General features: G+C 42.0%; 1 long non-coding RNA gene across 1 annotated transcript; it reads right to left on the reverse strand.

The window, feature by feature from the left end:
* Positions 1 to 329: 329 nt before the first annotated feature.
* On the reverse strand, positions 330 to 11235 carry LOC127452559 (uncharacterized). Its single transcript, XR_007899284.1, has 4 exons — positions 10927 to 11235; positions 5172 to 5234; positions 3799 to 4018; positions 330 to 2568 (listed from the first exon to the last, which is right to left on the reverse strand). It is a non-coding gene; the product is annotated as an uncharacterized LOC127452559 (long non-coding RNA).
* Between the last annotated feature and the right edge of the window lie 11747 nt (positions 11236 to 22982).

Below are 22982 nucleotides of genomic sequence, written 5' to 3' on the forward strand. Positions count from 1 at the left end.
CATTAATATATATTACAGAATATATTTCTCTCAGATTTGTGTATATATATTTAACATACATGTTCCCATATATATGTTAAAATATAGTGCATATATGTTCAAATGTATGTATACTCAATATAGATATATTTGTAACTATATGAATATATATATATATATATTTCAGTATATATTTTGCTCAGAATTCTGTACATATATTTCACATACATGTTCCCATATATATGTTAAAATATAGTGCATATATGTTCAAATGTATTTATACTCAATATGTATGTATTTACAAATATATAATTACACAAATATTCACATATATGGATATATATTACAGTATATATTTCCTCAGAATTGTGTACATATATTGCTCATACATATTTCCATATAAATGTGACTATATGTACAACATATATGTTAAAATATATTTAAGCACACACTACCATTTTTTATCACATGCACATCTATATATTATGAAGTGTATTATTGAATATAAAATGACATACATTACAATATATAAGGACATATATTGTCATATATTTCCCAATATATGAAAAGTGGCAATTCCTTATGTATTACTCAGTATATTGTAATATATTAACACAATGTAATATTCTATATAATTATGAATATACTGAAAATTATTTAATATATTGAGCCTTAATATATAAGGAAATATATTTTCTTTGCATAAGGGGTGACTAAGGATACGCTGTAACAAGGTAAGAGATGGGCAAGGAGGAGGCGGGAACCGGCTGAACAGTCAACGTAAAGTTTAATGATATAAATGAACTTACAAGAACATAAAACATAAAAGACACACAGACACACACAATGCGGCCACGTGCGTCTCTCTCTCTCTCTTGAACTGGTGCCTCCGGCTCATCTTTATCCCTCTCCTGACTGATTAACCCGATTCAGGGCTCCTCCTCATCACACTCCTCCATCGCCCGACTCAGGTCGAGGAAACTCCCAGCAAGATGCACTCCCCTCCCTTCCTGGAGGGGGGGGGGGGCATTGCCCTTCCCTGCCTTTCTGGAGCCCTGGGAGAGACGAGGGGAGGGAAATGGTAGAGGGAAAATGTGTGGTGGAGCGACAGAGAGAGAGAGAGAGTGAGAGAGAGAGAAAAAACTTGCTCGTCAGTTCCCAGACAAGTTGTCGCCTGGTCCTCAACCGCTCCTCTGCCCTCTGGCAGACAACAGCTCACTCCTCCCCCGGCGGACAGTAGCGATCCCTCCGACCCCTGGCGGACAGAACAGCTCCTCCCCTTCTTGGCGGATGGCAGTGGCGAGGACTCCATGACAGTGCATCCCTCCTCCCTCCCGGGTTTTGGCACCAATGTAACAAGGTAAGAGATGGGCAAGGAGGCGGGAACCGGCTTACAACAACATAAAACCACAGCTTCAACAAAATCCTGTGTGCTCTGAAATGCTTGCCTTGGGATAACACGTTGCACACAGTCCAGGGCTAATTTCATATTTTCATGGTATCGGCAAAGGCACACATTTCTTGGAGTGTCTGAACACCGGAATACATGAGATGGTCAGAGCTCAGCAAACTTAGGTTTCCCAATTATAGACTCCGGATGTTCACTTTTGAAACGCCAGTAGGCCTCCAGAATAGACATGGTCAAATGTCGTTTCTGAATCTCTTTTTACTCCTCGCTCTCTGACCATGACCACATCCCTCATCCCTGGTGCTTGCCTTGAAATGTCATCTCTTTCATAGAATTCCCTGACATGATCATATACAGTACTTGTGGCAGTCACACGATTTTTATTTATTTTTTTTATCTGGAAGGCGGCACAGTGATATGGCAATTTTTTGCGAGGGCTGCTTGGTAAAGCTTGGAGTACTCATTTTACTACCTTGCCTAGAGACTGTCTTGATTTAAATGGTGATCTCTTTGGTGACTCCTGGAATAAAGAACCTGTGACTTCTTGAGCAAATAACTTTTCTTCTGCCTTTGTCTAGCATTCTCCCTGAATCTCTCTGCCTCTTGTTTTGATTGTTTCCTTCTTTCTTAGTCTCTCTGCTTGTTTTCTCTTTCTTTCCTTTTCCTTGAAATTGTAATCATTCCTCTTCCTCTCTCTGAATGCTTTTTATCTTTCAGCATTAGTTTTTGCCATCGCACTGTAAGACGAGATGCATATAGCTCTGTATATATAAATGTTATTGTTCCTTTGTGATATTATTTGCGATTGAATATAGTTTTGTTTGTTTTATTAAATTGATTGTTGTTGTTAACATTGATACTTGGTAATAAAAATAGTTAAAACTGACTAGATTGATCCTTTTATAGTGGCAATTCACTTCATGGCAACAGTGTATTTCTATAGTTTTTAAATTATACTGTAATTTATCCACTTTTCTCAAAATTTAAATGTACATATATGTAAACGATATCAAATAACTTACGAATTAGTGCAAATAAAGTTGAGATTCCATCTGAAAATGTAAGATTTATAATCACCTCAGAAATGACTCTTCTTAACCACCAGAGGGCGCGCGCGAGAGGGCGAAGGAAAACTACGTCCTCTAGAGGTGTGTCCTTTAAGGTAGGATGTAAACAATCGTCTAAGGGAACATTTGCGTTGAAAATGTAATTTTAGTATTGGTGCACACCTCATAAGTGGTGGATAAACAAGGCATTTTAATTTAGGCAACATCACATTTATACAGTAAAATACATACCTATGTACAACTTAAAAATGGTTTGTTCTTTTGGTAAAAACTTTATTTGTTCATGGTAAGGCATAAATCAGATCACAGTGGTACAAGTCAGCTACCTAAGGGATACACCATAGTAAACAAATCCCTGTCAGAGGTCGGAGATCTGTGACTTTCCCACTGATATAATGATTTTATATGAAGCGTCTGTAACTCATGTCCGTAACGCATTTTTTGGGGCATTTAAAGTAAAGAAGGGAGACCATTTGTTAATCATACTTAACAGAAAACATAAATTTGCTTTGCACAGCAAGTTTCAGCTTATTTGTATTAATATTGTTTGAATTATTTAAACTTAACCAATAAAATGTTATGGACGTGACAGCTCTGAAACGCAGCGACCTCATAAATGTGTCTCTTAAAATAAATTTTTTTTTTTTTTTTAAAAAGTGCTGTGATAATGAATTGAGTATATATGTTTCTCAGACATTTCCTTGTCTTTCTGGAAAATGATTATTTTTTTAACAAAGTGAAAATAGTGTTCTTTGATCTCTCTTTTGGAACCATTAAATATGGCTAGTTGAAATTTTTGTTTTAGAATATGGGTGACCATATTCTGGTTTTCCAATAGAGGACACCTTTTTTTTTTTTCACCTCCATGTCTTATATTCACTAAAACAGAAATCAGGTTTATTGTTAAATAAACCTTCCCATGTAGCAATAGACAAACAACACATATACCCAAATGCAGGAAAAAGAGGAGGCAACATTATTAAAATTAGGACAGAATTAGAAATTTTACAGGAAAATGAACACTCAAGAATTTCAAAAGGTATAAACATACAAATTGACATCTGTTCAGTGTTGGTGGACCGACAATATGACTGTTGTCTTCTTTTTTAAGATATCTTTAAAAAAATAAGATATCTTTAAAAAATATCTTAAAAATATATTTTTTAATGTATGGCCCAAATATATCTTTAAAATTATTTTTGATTGATAGGTTCAATACTTTAAACCAATCGTGGAGAAGAATCTTCCCCAGACCAGTCTGCCACTTTGGTTTATGCTGCCGGCAACGATTAATCAAATGGCAAAATTCTATACAGAAAGATAGGAGACCCCTTTCATAATTACCTTAGAAATGTACATTTGCACATCCAACAAGCAATTCTGACAGATGCAAATATTCTTGCCTAAAGCCAAGGAGCCAGACACTACCACAGCTTGCCAGTCTTGCAAGACTAGTTGGAGGGAAAGAGGCCACTCATGTCAGCCGGCCAGACGCAAAGCTAACTGAAGAAATCCACTCCCGTGGTGACCATGACTGGAAGCTCTTTTCTCTTTTTCTCCACATCTTATGCAGTGAACGGAAACAAAAACAGAATCAGATTTATTAGTAATTAAACCTTTCCATGTTACAATAGACATACAACATATCCACCTTTTTCTGGTCTTACTGGGAAAATGGATGTAGGTGCAACTTCCACCGGAAGTCGTTCTATAGCATTTCGCTAGCTCAGGCTGCAGCCATTTTAGACCCTGTTTACAGCTGGTATTAAGTTGTGATTCGGATGAACCAATGACAAGTGGTCAACACTAAATACAGGTGTAACTGGGGTGCGAAACCTTTTGTGATTGAATCACAATAGCATATATGTTGGTAGTTAAAAACACTTGTGACAACATCACCACATTGCATTTGAGGTGTAAATGCCATCCTGATGCGTCCCAGGCAGCAGTGAAGCACCACCTCTCACCTGTCTATCAACCGCTGTGCTAAAACAATAGTTTAAACTGTTCATGACATTTAAATCCATATGGAACCAAAGGAAATAAACGTTTAATCTGAAAATTTGAAAAAGTGAATACAAGTACGAGAACTCCACAGATTTTCTTCAATGTGCCTGATATAAAAATGCAGTGACACGGATGATAAGAACACACTCAAGGCTCAGCTGACACGGGTACTCCACTAAAATAAGAGAATTCTGCTCTAAATGTTGCGTTGATGCTTAGATTAAATTTCAACCGCATCTGGGAGAAACAGAGCGGCATTTTATTTTTATTTAATTTATTTTTTGCACATTCTTTGTTCTTTTATGACTTTGTCACAGTTTATCATCATGCAGTAACACACTGTCATAGTGACTGATGTATGTTGTCATGAAATCAGACACTCCCCTCCAAACCATAGGCTATTTCACACAAAGCATCATGGAGATTAGGAAAAAGGTGGATATACACAAATGCTGGAAAAAAGGAGGAAACATTCTTAAAGTAAGGACTGAATTAGAAATTAAACAATTTAGGAAAACAAACATTCAAGTATTTCAGAATCTATAAACATACTGTACAACATGACACCAGTGCAGTGTTTGTTGGGTGACAATATAACAGTTGTCTTTTCTTTCTTTTTTAAGATACCTCTTTTTTACCATCTCAGATATCCTTTTGTCAATGGCCCAAATAATTCTTCAAAATAATTTTTTTCTTGATTGGATCAATACCTTAAAATTAGTCGTGGAGAAAGATCTTCCCCAGACCTTGTTCTCCATGTCTTTTGTGTTGACCTGAAACAAAATGGAAATTAGGTTTATTTTAAAGTGTCTAAAGTGAGAATAGAATTAGACATTTTACAACAAAAGCCACTTTTCCACCATCAGGCTGAACGGTTCTGAGAATGGAACGGTTACAGTAGCATTTCCACTTGAACGCGGCTCAGCAGGGCATGATTATATATTGTTCTCAGCACTGAATTGTCGGCACGGTTAGCTTGGAATCATAGTCAACCATTCTCAACCGTGCTGGCGGAATGGCTTTAGTACGTGGCGACTTGTTTAGTGTATCTTCATGATTTTGTTATGATGGTTTAACTATTATTGCAGCCTTAACACTGTCTTTGTGTTTGTTTTTGAGTTGCCACAGTAAGCAATAGACTGGCATGTTTTAAGGTCAATATTAGGTCAAAAATAGCACAAAAAAAAAAAAAAAGCTTTCTCTAGAAGCTTGTCAGTCAATCATTGTTTTGAGGAATGAAGGCTATACAATGCTGGAAACTGACAAAAAAAAAAAAATGAAGATTTCATACAAAAGTGTACATTACAGTCTTCAAAGACAAAGGACAACTGGCTCTAACAAGGACAGAAAGAGATGTGGAAGGCCAGATGTACAACTAAACAAGAGGATAAGTACATCAGAGTCTCTAGTTTGAGAAATAGACACCTCACATGTCCTCAGCTGACAGCTTCATTGAATTCTACCCGCTCAACACCAGTTTCATGTACAACAGTAAAGAGAAGACTCAGGGGTGCAGGCCTTATGGGAATACTTGCAAAGAGAAAGTCACTTTTGAAACAGAAAATCAAAAAGAAAATGTTAGAGTGGGCAAAGAAACACAGACATTGGACAACAGATAATTGGAAAAGAGTGTTATGGATCTTAACACCATTGAGCTTTTGTGGGATCAGCTAGATTGTAAGGTGCGTGAGAAGGGCCCGACAAGACAGCCACATCTATGGCAAGTGCTACAGGAAGCGTGAGGTGAAATGTCACCTGAGTATCTGGAAAAATGACAGCTAGAATGCCAAGAATCTGCAAAGCTGTCATTGCTGCACGTGGAGGATTTTTTGATGAGAACTCTTTGAATTAGTTTAAGAAGTTCTGAATTTTTTTTTTTTTTTCAAATTGTAATAGTAATTTTTCACGTTATTAATGTCCTGACTAACCATTGTGATTAGTTGAATGCCACTTTGGTGAATAAAAGTACCAATTTCTTTCCATAAGAGCAAAATCTGTACATTATTCCAAACTTTGGCTGCCAGTGTAGATTACTAGCTCATTTAAACTCAAAATACATAAAAATATTCTTATATACTATTTTCATCTAACCTACTTTTTTACTGTTTTGTCAATAAAAATCTTTTTTAGCTATAGTCTGGAAACTTTTAAGTTTCTGCATGTACGTGTCTGGTAGCAAACACAAGCCCTCAGCAAATGATGGTAAACCTCTCACCTTTTTGTCTTTACTTTCCTTTTTGTGACATGGTCCGTGTCTTTGCTGTTTGTTAGCAGAATAAAACCAGGGAAAAAGCAGTCATAAAAACTAGAATCTGTGATCATCCGCCATAGTGTGCCGCACTTGCTTCAATGTTGACCTCTCATGCCGTCGCCAACAGATGGATCTGTTATGGACATTCTCCTGATTTCACCGAACCACATTGAAAAAAGAAACTGTAACCTTGCCAACTGGCCTGGATCGGCATGGAACGGTAAGGTTTTATGATGATAACTGTTCAGCCCATTGGTGGAAAAGCGACATCTCACTTCCTGCTTCACTACTGTTTGGATGCTTCTGCTTATTGATCCGTGCTTCGCTCCCTTTCGTTTGGATTCTAATCTCTCAAGTTCATATCAGAAGTTCAGCACAGTGCTCAAAACGACCTTATTTGGCACCCACACTACAACCAGAGACTTTTGTGACTGAAATATTACTACAAAAAGGGGATTTTCTGTGAATGCGGTCTACCAGCCTCCTACTACCGGCAGTTTACATTCCTGAAAAGGGACACCACCCCTTATATGTCTTGAAAATAGATTTGAACCATTAATGAATGTGGAAGAAACACCAAACGTGATCAGGCATAGATCACATCAGCTAACATTGCAGCTAGCAGGCGCTCAAGGTCGAGCAGGCAGCAGCATTCGGCTGAGACCACAGCCGAGCCCAGCACTCTGATAGTGGGGGACTCCATTATCAGAAACATTGGTAGCAGGGCTACTACCACTTGCTGCCTTCCTCAAGCAATGGTTTCTGAGGTAAATAAGAAACTTCTGAACATTATGATAAATCATAAGACTGTGAATCGGGTTATTATACATGTGGGGGGAAATTATATTCGGAAAGAGCAGTCAGAACTTCTGAAGAGGGATTGATGGAAGATTAAATGTTCAGTCATTCATCAGTGGACAACTCCCAGCCAGAGGAACAAATATGTTTACTTAAGTCCTTTCTGGAGCCAAAGAGAACTGTTTAAATCTGATGGCCTCCACCCAAACAAACTTGGTGCAAGTGTGCTAAAGGATAATATTTACTTCTCCATCCTTCATCCATCTGCAAAATGTGCCAATCCACTCAACCTCAATGGCACACAAACACCACAGCAGTGTCTGGATGTACACAGGACCACACTTCACCACCTGGATGGATATTTAGTTAACACACACCAAAAGGAAAATAATGACACAGCGCAGCCAAAACATCCACTACTCAGGGACACAACCCAGCCTGAGCCCTACCCACTGAGTGTTCTACAGTTGGACTATGAGGAATTAGAACGGCTCCAAGATACAGGACTGAAAGACGAATTCCTGGAAGAAAGCCAAGGAAGCCAAGATAACATAATTCAGCCTCCAGAAACACCAGAGACACAGTCTCTCTCACCTCAACCTCTCTTCCTCTCATTAACATCTCTTCTGAGCTTCTCAAAGAAAATGGAGGAGCTAATGTATGTTGGAACAAAACTCTCCCACTCCATTCCTGTGAGCCCCCAGATATCAGTCAAAAAACGGTGGGCCCCTCTACCACCAAAGCCTGTAGGCCAAGCTCACCCTCCCTCAGAGAGAGCTCTCCGGCCGCTGCCACAATGCCAGGGCCCATACCATCCTTCATCTGCTCTGGGTGAACAGCAAACAACTGATAACAGCACTTAGTGATATGTGTCGGGTCCCCGCTACAGTATCATCAACATTCACTAATGTTCACAGAACAAGCGAGGAACACAATGTGCCTGTAGCTTTCTATATACAGTATCTGTTGTGTAAAGTGATAGAAAGAATAAGCCCTTCTCAAGACATACGGCAAACCTATCTAATCAGACGTCAATCTGAGATTACTGTGGAGCCAAAAACATATACTGTTAAGTTAGCACTTTTAAACAACGACTCACTTAAAAACAAGTCATTTTTAGTCAGTGATCTCATCGCAAATAACCTGGATTTTATGTTTCTAAATGAAACCTGGTTAGATAACAGCTGCAGTGCAACAGTCCTCAATGAATCAGCCCCTCCAAACTTTACTTGTATGAGTATCTGCAGAGCTAGTAGAAGAGGTGGAGGAATAGCTGCTCTGTTTAAAGATGTCTTTCATTGCAAGCAAGTGTCACCTGGTGATTACTTGTCCTTTGAGTTTTTAAGTATTGTACAAAAAATGTCCTCCATGCATTCTACTTATAATTATTTGTAGGCCTCCAAAATACTATTACACATTTGACGATTTTACAGAACTTTTATCAGCAATTTCATCTGAATTTGACTGTTTTATTATTGCAGGGGATTTTAATATCCACATAGATAATCCTGAAAACAACACTGCCAAATAACTCATAACTGTTTTAAACACTTTTGACTTGACACAGCATGTGATTGGACCCACACAAACTCACGGCCACACTCTAGATCTGCTTATTAGTAAGGGACTGAACATTTTATCCACTGTTATTAAGGATGTAGTGCTATCTGACCATTCTGTATTTTCTTTGATCTACTGATTTCTCCACCCGCTGAAGTTAGATCTGTCGCTGTCAAAGAGTTACATAAATGAGAACACTAGTGTGCAATTTATGAAGTCTTTATCTATGACACCAAGTACATCTGCAGAATCTGTTGATGTTCTCCTTGATAACTTTCAATATAAATTTAATAATGCTATTGATGGCATTGCTCCTGTAAAGGTGAGGACGATTACTGGCAGGCATAAAGTGCCTTGGAGAAACACAACAGTGGTGCAAAGCATGAAGAGGAAATGCAGAAAAGCAGAACGAATGTGGCGGAAAACAAAACTTGAAGTCCATTACAATATCTATAGAGACAGCCTTCATGCTTTTAATTTGAAACTAGGCACAGCTAGACAGATTAACCCACCAACACAGGTTCCCTGTGAAATGCTCTCTGACAGCAATTGCAATGAGCTTGCATCTTTTTTCAGTTAAAAAAAAAAAATCAATGACATTAAAATGGCAATCAGCTCATCCTTATGTTGCGCTGAGGTTAGACAGCACCCACCACAACAACTTCAGAAATTAGACAGTATGTCTGATTTTGAGGCAATTCATGGCAAAACCCTGGCAGGGTTTCTGCAGGTTTGAAGGAATGAAATGTAAGACTTTAAGGCCAAATAAATGATAAATTTAAGACCACTTTCGCAATAATAATAATACAAATAAAAAAAATTATAATAAATTAATTAGCTGGTAAATATAAAACCACTGAGACTACTTGGATGTCTATGGACATGTTTTTTATATTTTATTGTGCATTTATGTGTTTTCTTTTTTTAAAAATAAAAATGGTAAAGATACTGGCTACCACCCCTGGAGTTCGCTAGTCAGCTAGTTCGAATCCTAGGGTGACTCCAGCCAGGTCTCCTAAGCAACCAAATTGGCCCGGATAATAGGGAGGGTAGAGTCACATGGGGTGACCTCCTCATGGTCGCTATGATGTGGTTCGTTCTCGGTGGGGCACGTGGTGAGTTGAGCGTGGATGCCGCAGTGGATGGCGTGAAGCCTCCACATGTGCCATGTCTCCATGGCAACGCGTTCAACAAGCTACGTGATAAGATGCGCAGGTTGACGGTCTCACACGCAGAGGCAGCTGGGATTCGTCCTCCGCCACCTGGACTGAGGTGAATCACTATGTGACCACGAGGACTTAAAAGCGCATTGGGAATTGGGCATTCCAAATTGGGTGGAAAAGGGGAAAAATCCGTGATGTGATGAGATGTGATGCAATAGACCAATGCTTTGGCAATGTCACCGCTTATGTCAAACATGAAAGTGATGACAAAAACCTTTCGCAAAAAGTAAACATTTATCATATTACATTGTTGAAAAGTGATTCCGAGGACTCTCGTTGACTGCTGTGGCTTCAAGATCATCAACAGAGCTGACTGGACTGAGGAGATCATTTCAACTCACAACTTTGCAGCAAACATTTATAGCGAACATTATTACATGTTTGTTATTAACTCATTTTATTATAGCAATTGTATCACTAAGAATTTGTTTGCATTTATGATGGTTTTGTGTCATACTTTCGTTTAATCATCTAATCTGTCAAATCTAACGCAACAGTCAGTGGGTTTTCTGCCACCACTTACTGCACATGCACTGACATTTTTGTCAACAAGAGGACTGGTCTATAGACCTTATCCACAGTAGCGCCATGTTTGATTTTTAATGGAAATGAAGCTGTGAGGGATAGACTTACCATCTCTTCAATGGCATGCATGGTATAAATCTGTAAAAAGCTCCAATATCCCATCTGCTTTTCCACAACTCATGTTGTCTGCAGTTTTTTTTGTCTACTGATTTTTCCAATATTTTGTCTGCAGAATGATCCAAAAGCACTTTAAACTGCAGTACAGCCCACCGAAGAGACTGTACGTCATAAAACTACCGATGATGACACAATGCAGATGTACTCAGAGGCATGCACACAACAGCGATAGCCACAAAAGCAATGTGAGACCTGCAAGTGAAATCCAGCGGCTGCGTCAGACCATACAACTTTCTCAATGTCCACATCTGATGCCGGAAGGAGCAGCAATACTGCGTTTGTGATGTAATCGTGATGTTGACAATGATGCCCGTCTGAGAGACAGATCCTTCCCCTTTTATATCATAAGGGTGACAGCTAATTGGCTTACGACACCAATACAATTATTAGGAAAGATAACTGACTTCCCCACTACAATCGCTTAACAGTTTATTACATATTATGAATTAGTTTATTAATTAGAGTAATAATAAAGTATTAACCATTTTCACAGTAGCCTAATAAAAGGAACATTAATGACACCTATTAATTTAAATACATATTTAACATCAAGTTATTTTTTTCAGCTTTTTGTAGGATGCTGAGTCAAGTTTAAACAAAGTTGTTTTTCCTCGTGAAACCTGCACAGCATCTCGCGCTGTTTTGAGTGTAAAATGCATCCTGAGCACCCAGTGCATGTGCTTAAAATAACAGAGCAGTTAATAATGGTGTCAGAGACGATTTTAGAAAGTTTTACAGCAAAATGTTAGAATATTGCACAATGTTAGAATATTGCACAAGAGTCTATATAGGCTTATTATTAAGCAAAATGGGCTATTGATAATAACAGCGAGGTGCAAAAATCTCAATCCACTAGTTAAAATGCTTTCCTTAAAAAAACATAAAAAAAAATCATGTTTTATTTAATACAATTTAATAATAATAATAATAATAAAATACATATTAGCAGCATAAGCAAGGTTGAGATATTTCAGAATTTCTTAGTATATGGTATGTTTCAGTTTTGCTTTAATAGTAACATCCACTCAAACAGGCATACGTGGACCCCAAAATAGGTTTGAAGTTGTTCAAACCCTGATGTTATTCCAGCATGGTTTGAGAAAGTTCCAAAGAGCATTGTGTACTTTAATAGAAGTAAAGAATTCTAACCTTACCAAAGAGTAAGCATTAGGACTGTACCAATATAATCAAATATCGATATCTCATCACTTTATCTCATCAGTTATTTGTGTCAATTATTTGCTCATCATTGTATATTTAAAACACATAATACTATAAATCAAATAACACTAAGAAGGTTTGCTTCTTTTTTTAAGGTTTGCAAAATGGAGAACAAAGTGTATTAAAATGCTTCATAAAATATGCCGTTCCCAATTCATGCATAGTTGTAATCAATTATAGTCAAGAGGCTATGGCCAATGTGCATCTGTATGCTCATAATTCCATCCATCTCTTGTAGAGAAACATTTCTAATGATGATGACAAGGGTGTACATGTCAGCAAATCTAACAGGAACTCTCCTACTGCTTACGTGAGAATTCGATTTTGATCTCCTAGATTATCTTTCAGAGAAATAAGTTCAAAGTTAAAGCAGAAATGAAATTATTTCTTCATTTCTACATGCTATTAATTAAGGAACAAGAAAAATAGAACTTAAAAACAGAACAATATTATACATATAGAAAATAAAAGTATATACAGAACATGCATAAAATGAGAGGCATAAAACCTGTACACACTGTTTGTACCTCAATGTTATGTGCAGTGTAGTTTTGTTTTAATTTATACAATACATGATTAGCAATTTATCTCACAGGGAAGCTTTTCTACTGATGAAGAGGATGAGGCAGTCAGCACAGCTAATGAGACCTTTTCAGACATTCAACAGTTACAGTTCAGACTTCTTCCCTAGTTTATCTTTCTAAAAACATGCATCCTCTTTTGAAGTACACACAAATAATGTAGCTGCATGCATGTAATTAATATATTATCTTTCTAGTTTATCAGAAACCAGAAACAGGAGTGGTGTGCCAGTAAGGAAAATATATACCCAAATGCCTGAATCACAAATGAGGAATCGTTATTCAGTATACTCGCCTATAGCCTCAGACATGCAACATCCAAAGCAGCTTTGAGTGATTTGTTGGATCTTATCCTATCCACTGTCTTGATTCAGCCAATGGTTTTCCAGAGAGATTATAAACATTCATGAAATCCTTCCACTTTGACACATCTGAAGTGCAGTATATTTGCCAATATTTCTTTGGGAATGAAATTCCCAACCATTGTGCTTCATGTGATGGTACCCCAGTGAACATATCAGACTTGATCAAATCTGGGTCTGTCTTTATCAAACTATTCATTGCAAAAAAAAAAAAAAAAAAAAAACCTGCAAGGTAAACTTCAGGGTGCAGATTTCTGTCACTCTTTAAATTCCAAATGGGCAAGGATAAAGAGCACCTCAAAACATGTTGAGGAGATATTTGATGGCGCTATGTACAAATCTATCAGTGCACTCAATGATCCAGGTATGTTGAACATCTTGGTTTCATGGAATGTTGATGGTGATCCAATTTTCAAATCATCCCCTTTTCACATCTGGCCCCTTCATGTCACGATCAATGAGCTCCCCCTTAATCTGAGGGCAAAGCATGTAATTCATGGTGGATTGTGGATTGGGCCTAAAAAGCCAGAAATGAACTCATTTCTGCAATCATTTGTTAATGAGATGCAAATGAGATCTGAAAATCTGGGTTTGCCATGTCAGTGGAAGGGAGAAAACACAACAGTGTGTGTTTACAGTTTGCTTTGCATTTGTGTCTCTGTGGCTTATTGTGCTGTACAGAATGTAAAGCAGTTTAATGGAGAGCATGGGTGTAACTGGTGTTACCAAAAGGGTGAGGTTTTGGAAAAGGGAAATGGGTTTACAAAGGTGTATCCAATGCAGTCAAAAGAGCCAGAGCTACGGACACACAAAAAACACAACAAAGATGTTCAACAATCTGTTGATTCTGGAACATGCATAAATGGTGCTGAAATTTTTCATCATGGTTGCTTGTTTTGCATATGATTATACTGTTTGCATGGCATATTACTAGGAGTTTGTCGGCAAATGACTACACTGTGGTTTGACTCCAAATATCACAAAGAGCCGAGGTACACTGATAGAGAAATTGAACAAATTGAAAAAAAGGGTACTTGCCATTTAACCACCTGCAATTAAAACGACACCACCCCATTCAATTTGTTTGCGAACATTTTGGAAAGCTTCCGATTACAGACACTTCCTCCTATTTTACAGCCTCCCCTGTTTGTTTGGCATTTTACCCCGAAAATATCTTGAGCATTTATTACTTCTTGTTCAGGCCACATTCTTCCTCCTTCAAGACTCAATTTCACCTCAAATCATTGACACAGCTGACAGTCTTTTAAAAGCATTTGTGAGTCATGTTGTGCCATGTGTCTTACAATGTCCACATACTTGTACATGCAGCAGCTTCTGTAAACATATGGGGTCCTTTATGGAGCCAAAGTGCATTCTTATTTAAAACTCAGAATGGCCACCTACAGAACGTTTTTCATGGCACACAAGCTGTACCAGAGCAAACTGTGAATATGTTTAGCCTTTTCCAGCATGTTCCACAACTCGTTGTTGTCTTTACTGATGGAAAAACAAAACAAAGCAAAAGTTTTGTTGAAAAAATGTTGGGATACTACAACATAGCAACAAAGTGGATTAAATGTGTGATTTCTTGGATCCCCACATGTACGACAGCCAACACCAAGAGAGTCTTATCTCCTTGAATAGTCTGTTTTTGTACATATAATGCTCTCAGTTTTTACTCTAGGGCTGTACTTAATGACAAGTGACAAATCTCTGGAAAATCACTGACTAAAAGAATTAATCATGCCATTCAGACCAAACTAGGAACTGTAGCATTAATATGATCCTTTGTAGATTTAAGAAATGGCCATAGAGAAGGGCATGCATTCATTGAGGAAATGAAAATGACAAGTAATAACATCAACAAGGACATGGAAACAGGGATAACAACATCAAGCATTTTGAAAGAAAGAGGCATAAATTCAGTTGCACTTATCAAATGCAAAGAAACACATTCAACCTGTGTCTACTTAAGGGACCTACCAGGTCTTGCAGATAATTTCTTTGGATCCAGCCAAATAGATAGGAGTTGGACTGAAAAGTTTGATCGTTGGATTGAAGTTTTTAATGATATGAGTCAAAAGTACTTTATAGTTATTTTAGTATGCACACTGACACATAACTTATGTATTAAAAATAGAATAAAATTGATTTGAAAGCAACAAAAGCAGGTAATTCTGGAATTGTTCAAAGTAATTGTTCACTTTTTGGAAATGATTCATTTGAATGCTCTGTCCATATTCCTAGTGGTTTTTATTTATTTATTTATTTACTTACTTATTTAGTTATGTATGTACACTGGCGGCCAGAAGTTTGGTATAATGTACAGATTTCGCTCTTATGGAAAGAAATTAGCACTTTTATTCACCAAAGTGGCATTCAACTGATCATAATGTATAGTCAGGACATTAATAATGTGAAAAATTACTATTACAATTTGAAAAAAAAAATAAATAAAAAAAAAAGAAAAGAAAAGAAAATCAGAACTTCTTAAACTACTTCAAAGAGTTCTCATCAAAAAAATCCTCCATGTGCAGCAATGACAGCTTTGCAGATCCTTGGCATTCGAGCTGTCAGTTTGTCCAGATACTCAGGTGACATTTGACCCAACACTTCCTGTAGCACTTGCCATAGATGTGGCTGTTCTTACACACCTTACAGTCTAGCTGATCCCACAAAAGCTCAATGGGGTAAAGATCCATAACACTCTTTTCCGATTATCTGTTGTCAAATGTCTGTGTTTCTTTGCCCACTCTAACCTTTTCTTTTTTTTCTGTTTCAAAAGTGACTTTTTCTTTGCAATTCTTCCCATAAGGTCTGCAACACTGAGTCTTCTCTGTACTGTTGTACATGAAACTGGTGTTGAGCGGGTAGAATTCAATGAAGCTGTCAGCTGAGGACATGTAAGGCGTCTATTCCTCAAACTAGAGACTCTGATGTACTTATCCTCTTGTTTAGTTGTACATCTGTCCTTCCACATCTCTTTCTGTCCTTGTTAGAGCCAGTTGTCCTTTGCCTTTGAAGACTGTAGTGTACACCTTTGTATGAAATCTTCAGTTTTTTGGCAATTTCAAACATTGTTTAGCCTTCATTCCTCAAGACAATGATTGACTGATGAGTTTCTAGAGAAAGCTGTTTCTTTTTGACCATTTTTGACCTAATATTGACCTTAAGACATCCCAGTCTATTGCATACTGTGGCAACTCAAAAACAAACACAAAGACAATGTTAAGCTTCATTTAACGAACCAAATAGCTTTCAGCAGTGTTTGATATACTGATAAGTGATTTTCTAGAACCAAAATAGCAGTTTAGCATAATTACTCAAGGATAAGGTGTTGGAGTGATGGCTGCTGGAAATGGGGCCTGTCTAGAGTTTATCAAAAATGACTTTTCAAATAGTGATGGTGCTGTTTTTTACATCAGTAATGTCCTGACTATACTTTATGATCAGTTGAATGCCACTTTGGTGAATTAAAATATCAATTTCCTTCTGAAACAGCAAAATCTGTCCATTATTCCAAACTTTTGGCCGCCAGTGTAAATAGGTATATTTTTCCAAAAGCATTGTATTATAAAATACTTAAAATACTAGTATTATATGAAATGTTCTTGCAATTGCAACTCAGTAGATAGGCAGAAAAAAAAGAAACGTCCCTTTTTCAGGACACTGTATTTTAAAGATAATTTTGTACAAATCCAAATAACTTTACAGATCTTTACTGTAAAGGGTTTAAACAATGTTTTCCATGCTTGTTCATTGAACCATAAACAATTAATGAACATGCACCTGTGGAACGGTCGTTAAGACACTTAACAGCTTACAGACGATAGGCAATTAAGGTCATAGTTATAAAAACATCCTGGTTACTTTCGTAACCTCCATTCCCTGATGGAAGGAACGAGACGTTGTGTCGATGTAGTGACACTAGGGGTCACTCTTGGGAGCCCGAAACACCTCTGATCTTTGAAAAAAGGCCAATGAAAATTGGCGAGTGGAATTTGCATGCCACTCTCCTGGACATATGGGTATAAAAGGAGCTGGTATGCAACCACTCATTCAGGTTTTGTGCTGAGGAGCCAAGACCAGGTCCCGGCCATTTCAGCGGGTAGTTCAACGTTGTGGCAAGAGGGACACAACGTCTCGTTCCCTCCATCAGGGAACAGAGGTTACTAAAGTAACCAGGACGTTCCCAATCTGTCACTCACTCGATGTTGTGTCGATGAAGTGACACTAGGGGTCCCTATACAAAACGCCACAACTAGCTGAACTGTGTTAAGTGAAGTGGCGGTGTGTGATGGGCAGACTACTGTGTGCCTCGTAGCCAGCACACCAGGCCATCACGTAACCTCCCGCAACAATTTTTATGAGTGTCGAACAGTCCTTCAGGACAAGTCGACTGCTCAACAAATAGGGACAGGCGGGCCCAGCCGAGGCCACTTTTTCTTTTCTCCCCAAAAAGAGTGGAATTTGTTAACTGACTGGGAGCCCTAAGTGTCTACGTTGGGGAGGTGTCACTCTCAAGGGGAAGACACCGCGGAGACCACACCCCTCCCAAAGGGGGGGGGGGGGGGTACTTCAAGTGGAAATACATCACATGGTCTTACCGAGTCTTGTCGGAAGTATGTCATGTGGAGAGTCGCATGGTAGGTCCTACCCAAGGGGGGAGGAGTTTCTACATGCATGGCGACCGGAGCAGAGGGCCCTCTGCTCAAGGAAGATGTAGTTTACCAAGAGGGAAACGATTTTACGGAAGATATAACACATGGGGTTACCTATGGGGAACCACCGAATGCGGAGCACCTACCTCAGTACAGGGCCTTACCAGCACACTTACTGAGCCGGCAGCAAGTTTCTTCGCAAACTCAACTGCCACAGGGCTAAGGAGGAATTCATCCAGGGATCACAGTCTGTGAACACTACTGGGAGTCAAGAGCGCACGTCTTCCCCTCAAGGGAGGGGAAAGGCGCTATGTGCAAGTGGTACACCCGGCCAGCTGTCCCGGAACTTACATGCTTGTGCCTGCCACTACACGGGACGAAACTGACTCAACCCAGAGATTGTAGAACCTCGAAAGGTGTTGAGTGTTGCCCAGCCTGCTGCTCTGCAAATGCCTGCCAAAGAGGCGCCACTGGCCAGGGCCCAGGAGGCCGCCACACTCCTGGTAGAATCGGCTCGTAACCCCACAGGGGGTGGCACGTCTTGAGCTTGATATGCCATAGCGATGGCGTCAATGACCCAGTGGGCGACCCTCTGTTTGAAGACAGCGCTTCCTTTCCGCTGTCCATCAAAGCAGACAAAGAGCTGCTCAGAGCTTCTAAAGCTCTGCGTGTGATCCAAATAGATGCGTAAAGCTCGCACCGGACACAGCAACGCCAAGGCTGGGTCTGCCTCCTCCTGGGGCAGCGCTTGCAGGTTCACCACCTGATCCCTAAAAGGGGTCGTGGGAACCTTGGGCACATAGCCCAGTCAGGGTCTCAGGATCACATGAGAGTAACCCGGACCAAACTCCAGGCACGATTCGCTGACAGAGAACGCTTGCAGGTCCCCTACCCTCTTGATGGAGGTGAGCGCAGTCAGGAGAGCAGTCTTGAAAGAGAATGCCTTAAGCTCAGCTGACTCCAAGGGCTCAAAGGGAGCTCCCTGTAGACCCTGAAGGACTACAGAGAGGTCCCACGGGGGAACGAGGCACAGTCTAGAGGGGTTCAACCTCCTAGCGCCTCTCAGGAACCTGATGATCAAGTCGTGCTTTCCCAAGTACTTACCATCTACTGCATTGTGATGAGCCGAAATAGCGGCTACATACACCTTCAAGGTGGAGGGGGACAACCTCCCTTCCAACCTCTCCTGCAGGAAGGAAAGCACTGATCCGACTGCGCATCTCTGGGGGTCTTCCCGTTGGGAAGAACACCACTTAGCGAACAGACGCTACTTCAAGGCATACAGGCGCCTCATAGAGGGAGCCCTAGCCTGAGTGATTGTGTCTACCACCGCGGGCGGTAGACCACTTAAGTCCTCCATGTCCCATCCAAGGGCCAGACGTGGAGATTCCAGAGGTCTGGTCACGGGTGCCAGATGGTGCCCCGTCCCTGAGAAAGAAGGTCCTTCCTCAGGCGAACTCACCAGGTGGGGGCTGTCGTGAGGAGCGTGAGATCAGAGAACCATGTCTGGGTGGGCCAGTAGGGTGCTACTAGGATGACCTGCTCCCCATCCTCCCTGACCTTGCACAGGGTCTGTGCAAGTAGGCTCACTGGGGGAAACGCATACTTGCATAGTCCAGAGGGCCAGCTGTGTGCCAACGTGTCTATACCGAGAGGTGCCTCAGTCAGGGCATACCAAAGCGGGCAGTGGGAGGATTCCTGGGAAGCAAACAGGCCTACCTGTGCTTGACCGAATCGACTCCAAATCAGCTGGACCACCTGAGGGGGGAGTCTCCACTCTTCCCTGAGGGTAACCTGACTTTACAGCACGTCCGCCGCGGTGTTGAGGTCGCCTGGGATGTGAGTGGCTCATAGCGACTTGAGGCGCTGCTGACTCCAGAGGAGGAGATGGCGGGCGAGTTGTGACATGCTATGGGAGCGTAGACCGCCTTGGTGGTTGATGTAAGGACCAACACGTGCTTGGCCTGGATCAACGGCCGAAACCTCTGCAAGGTGAGCAGTACTGCCAACAACTGTAGGCAGTTGGTGTGCCAACGCAGCCACGGGCCAGTCCAAGAACAGGCGGCTGTGTGCCCGTTGCATACGGTGCCCCAGCCCATCTTGGAGGCATCTGTTGTAACCACGATGCGTCTGGAGACCTGCTCTAGGGGAACCCCTGCCCGTAGAAATACCAGGTCGGTCCAAGGGCTGAAGAGGCAGCAACAGATCGGCGTGATGGCCACGCGATGTGTCCCGCAGTGCCATGCCCATCTCGGGACTCGAGTCTGAAGCCAGTGCTGAAGCTGTCTCATATGCATCAACCCGAGCGGTGTGGCCATTGCTGAGGATGCCATATGCCCCAGGAGCCTCTGAAAAAATTTCAGTGGAACCGCTGTCCTCCTTCTGAATGCCTTCAGACAGTTCAGCACTGACTGAGCGCATTCATTCGTGAGACGTGCTGTCATCGAGACCGAGTCCAACTCCAGACTGAGAAAAGAGATGCTCTGAACCGGGGAGAGCTTGCTCTTTTCCCAGTTGACCCGAAGCCCCAGTCGGCTGAGGTGTCGAAGCACGAGGTCCCTGTGTGCACATAGCAACTCTTGAGAGTGAGCTAAGATCAGCCAGTCGTTGAGATAGTTGAGAATGTGGATGCCCACTTCCCTTAGCGGGGCAAGGGCTGCCTCCGCAACCTTTGTGAAGATGCGAGGGGACAAGGACAGGTACGCCTGGTCCTCGAAGGCAAACCACAGGAAGGGTCTGTGTCGAGGTAGGACCGAGACATGGAAGTACGCGTCCTTCAGATCTACCGTCGCAAACCAATCTAGATGTCGGATGCTCGCTAGAATGCGTTTTTGCGTCAGCATCTTGAATGGGAGTCTGTGCAAGGCCCGGTTCAGTACTCGCAGGTCCAAGATTGGTCACAACCCACCGCCTTTCTTTGGTACGATGAAGTAAGGGCTGTAGAACCCTTTCCTCATCTCGGCTGGAGGGACAGGCTCTATCACGCCCTTGCTCAGGAGGGTCACGATCTCCGCACGCAAGGTAGCGGCATTCTCGCCCTTCACCGAGGTGAAGCGGATTCCGCTGAACCTGGGCGGGCACCTGGAGAACTGAATTGCGTAGCCGATTCGGACGATCTGGGTCAGCCATCACGATGGGTTGGAAAGCGTGAGCCACGCATCCAAACTCCGGGCGAGGGGGACCAAGGGGATAATCGTGACGGATGTACCGGTGGGTGGGGCCTCGCGGCGGAGCTCGAGGTGCCATGTCGAGGGGACTCGAGTCCCATGGCTGTGCTGAGTCGAGGGACATCGAAGCACTTACCTGGCTCCTGCCACCCACCATGAGATTGGCCGAGGAGGGGGGAGGAGGAGTCTCATCCCCGAGGTCCATCGGCACTAATCCCGTGTGGGGGTATTCATGCCACAGCTGGGCGCCCAGGGGCAGGGGGTCCCCTGCTGGAGCGCCAACCCTGCCAAAAAGGAATGGTGGACGGTGGTCGTGATGACAGCCGTGCACACCAGACATGTGACCCAGGAAACAAGGAAACTGCTCTTTTACTGAACCTTTGGGTACCGCAGCCTCTGGGGCATGCGGCGAAAAAGGAAACAAAAGATTCTCCTCCCGGCCCTCCACTGGGGGATGGAGTGGTCTGTGCACCAGCTCCAAAGAGATGGGTCTCCTTGCCTCTGGGTCGCCCATCTCAGGGGCACTTCGAAGCCTTCCTCGGGTTCTTGGCAGCCGGCCCTGAGATGGGGGGCGTCTGCTTCCTGCGATCGTTCCCGAAGGAGGAAGCCCAGCCGAAGCCTCAGCGTCAGATGGGACGAGCCCGCTCTCCGATGCTGTGCTCGATAACTCATCATCTTCCGGGGCGCCAAACGAGATGTCGTACCCGCCCTGAGACGAGCCGGTGATCTCATCCGAGCATGTGATCGGGGCAAGCGAGCGTGCTGGGGAATGGGAAGTCTGTGGGGGGATACCCAGCGGAGGTGGTCCCATTGAGGTCCCCAAATCGCCCCCAGCGCTAACCGGCATGGCCTCATACACGTAGGTAGAAGGACCGAGGTGGTGAGCCGCTGGGGTGGCTTGCTTTCTTACGAATGCAACGTTGCCATGGTCATGTTCTCGCAATGAGGACATGATCCATCCACGAACGATGTTTCCGTGTGGGCAGTGCCCAGACACGTAAGACAGTGATCGTGGCCATCGGAAGGGGAGAGATAGTGACTGCAACCAGGAATAACACACAAACGGAAATCTTTAAATCTTTAAAAAGATGTTCCGTGTGTGCTGCTCTTTTATGAATGGAAAATATACTCTTTTTAGAATATACTCTTTTTTTTGCTCTGCCGAAGCGCCCAGGGGCGTTCTCTGCACTGTACAGGCACAGAGGGGGAGAAGCTGCTGAAATGAGGGGGAGAAGCTGCGTCAAATCCAGCAGTCTTTAGGGAGGTGAGTTTTTCTAGAGGAATTGTATTCAGTGCACTGAATGCAACTGTTCGACTCCAAAGAGAAAATCTGAATGAGTGGTTGCATACCAGCTCCTTTTATACCCGTATGTCCGGGGGAGTGGCATGCAAATTCCACTCGCCAATTCTCATTGGCCTTTTTTCAAAGATCAGAGGTGTTTCGGGCTCCCAAGAGTGACCCCTAGTGTCACTACATCGACACAACATCGAGTGAGTGACAGATAGGGAACTTAGGACACCTTTCTACTGACTCTGAAAAACACCAAAAGAAAGATGCCCAGGGTCCCTGCTCATCTGCGTGAACATGCCTTAGGCATGCTGCATGGAGGACTGCAGATGTGGTCAGGGCAATAAATTACAATGTCCGTACAGGAAGGACAGCTGATCGTCCTCGCAGTGGCAGACCACGTGTAACAACACCTGCACAGGATGGGTACATTTGAATATCACATCTGCTGGACAGGTACAGGATGGCAACAACAACTGCCCGAGTTACACCAGGAACACACAATCCCTCCATCAGTGCTCAGACTGTCTGCAATAGGCTGAGAGAGGCTGGACTGAGGGCTTGTAGGCCTATTGTAAGGCAGGTCCTTACCAGACATCACCGGCAACAACGTCGCCTATGGGCACAAACCCACATTTGCTGGACCAGACAGGATTGGAAAAAAGTGCTCTTCACTGACGAGTCGCGGTTTTGTCTCACCAGGGGTG

The sequence above is a fragment of the Myxocyprinus asiaticus genome, chromosome 15, assembly GCF_019703515.2.
Source record: "Myxocyprinus asiaticus isolate MX2 ecotype Aquarium Trade chromosome 15, UBuf_Myxa_2, whole genome shotgun sequence".
Lineage (NCBI taxonomy): Eukaryota > Metazoa > Chordata > Actinopteri > Cypriniformes > Catostomidae > Myxocyprinus > Myxocyprinus asiaticus.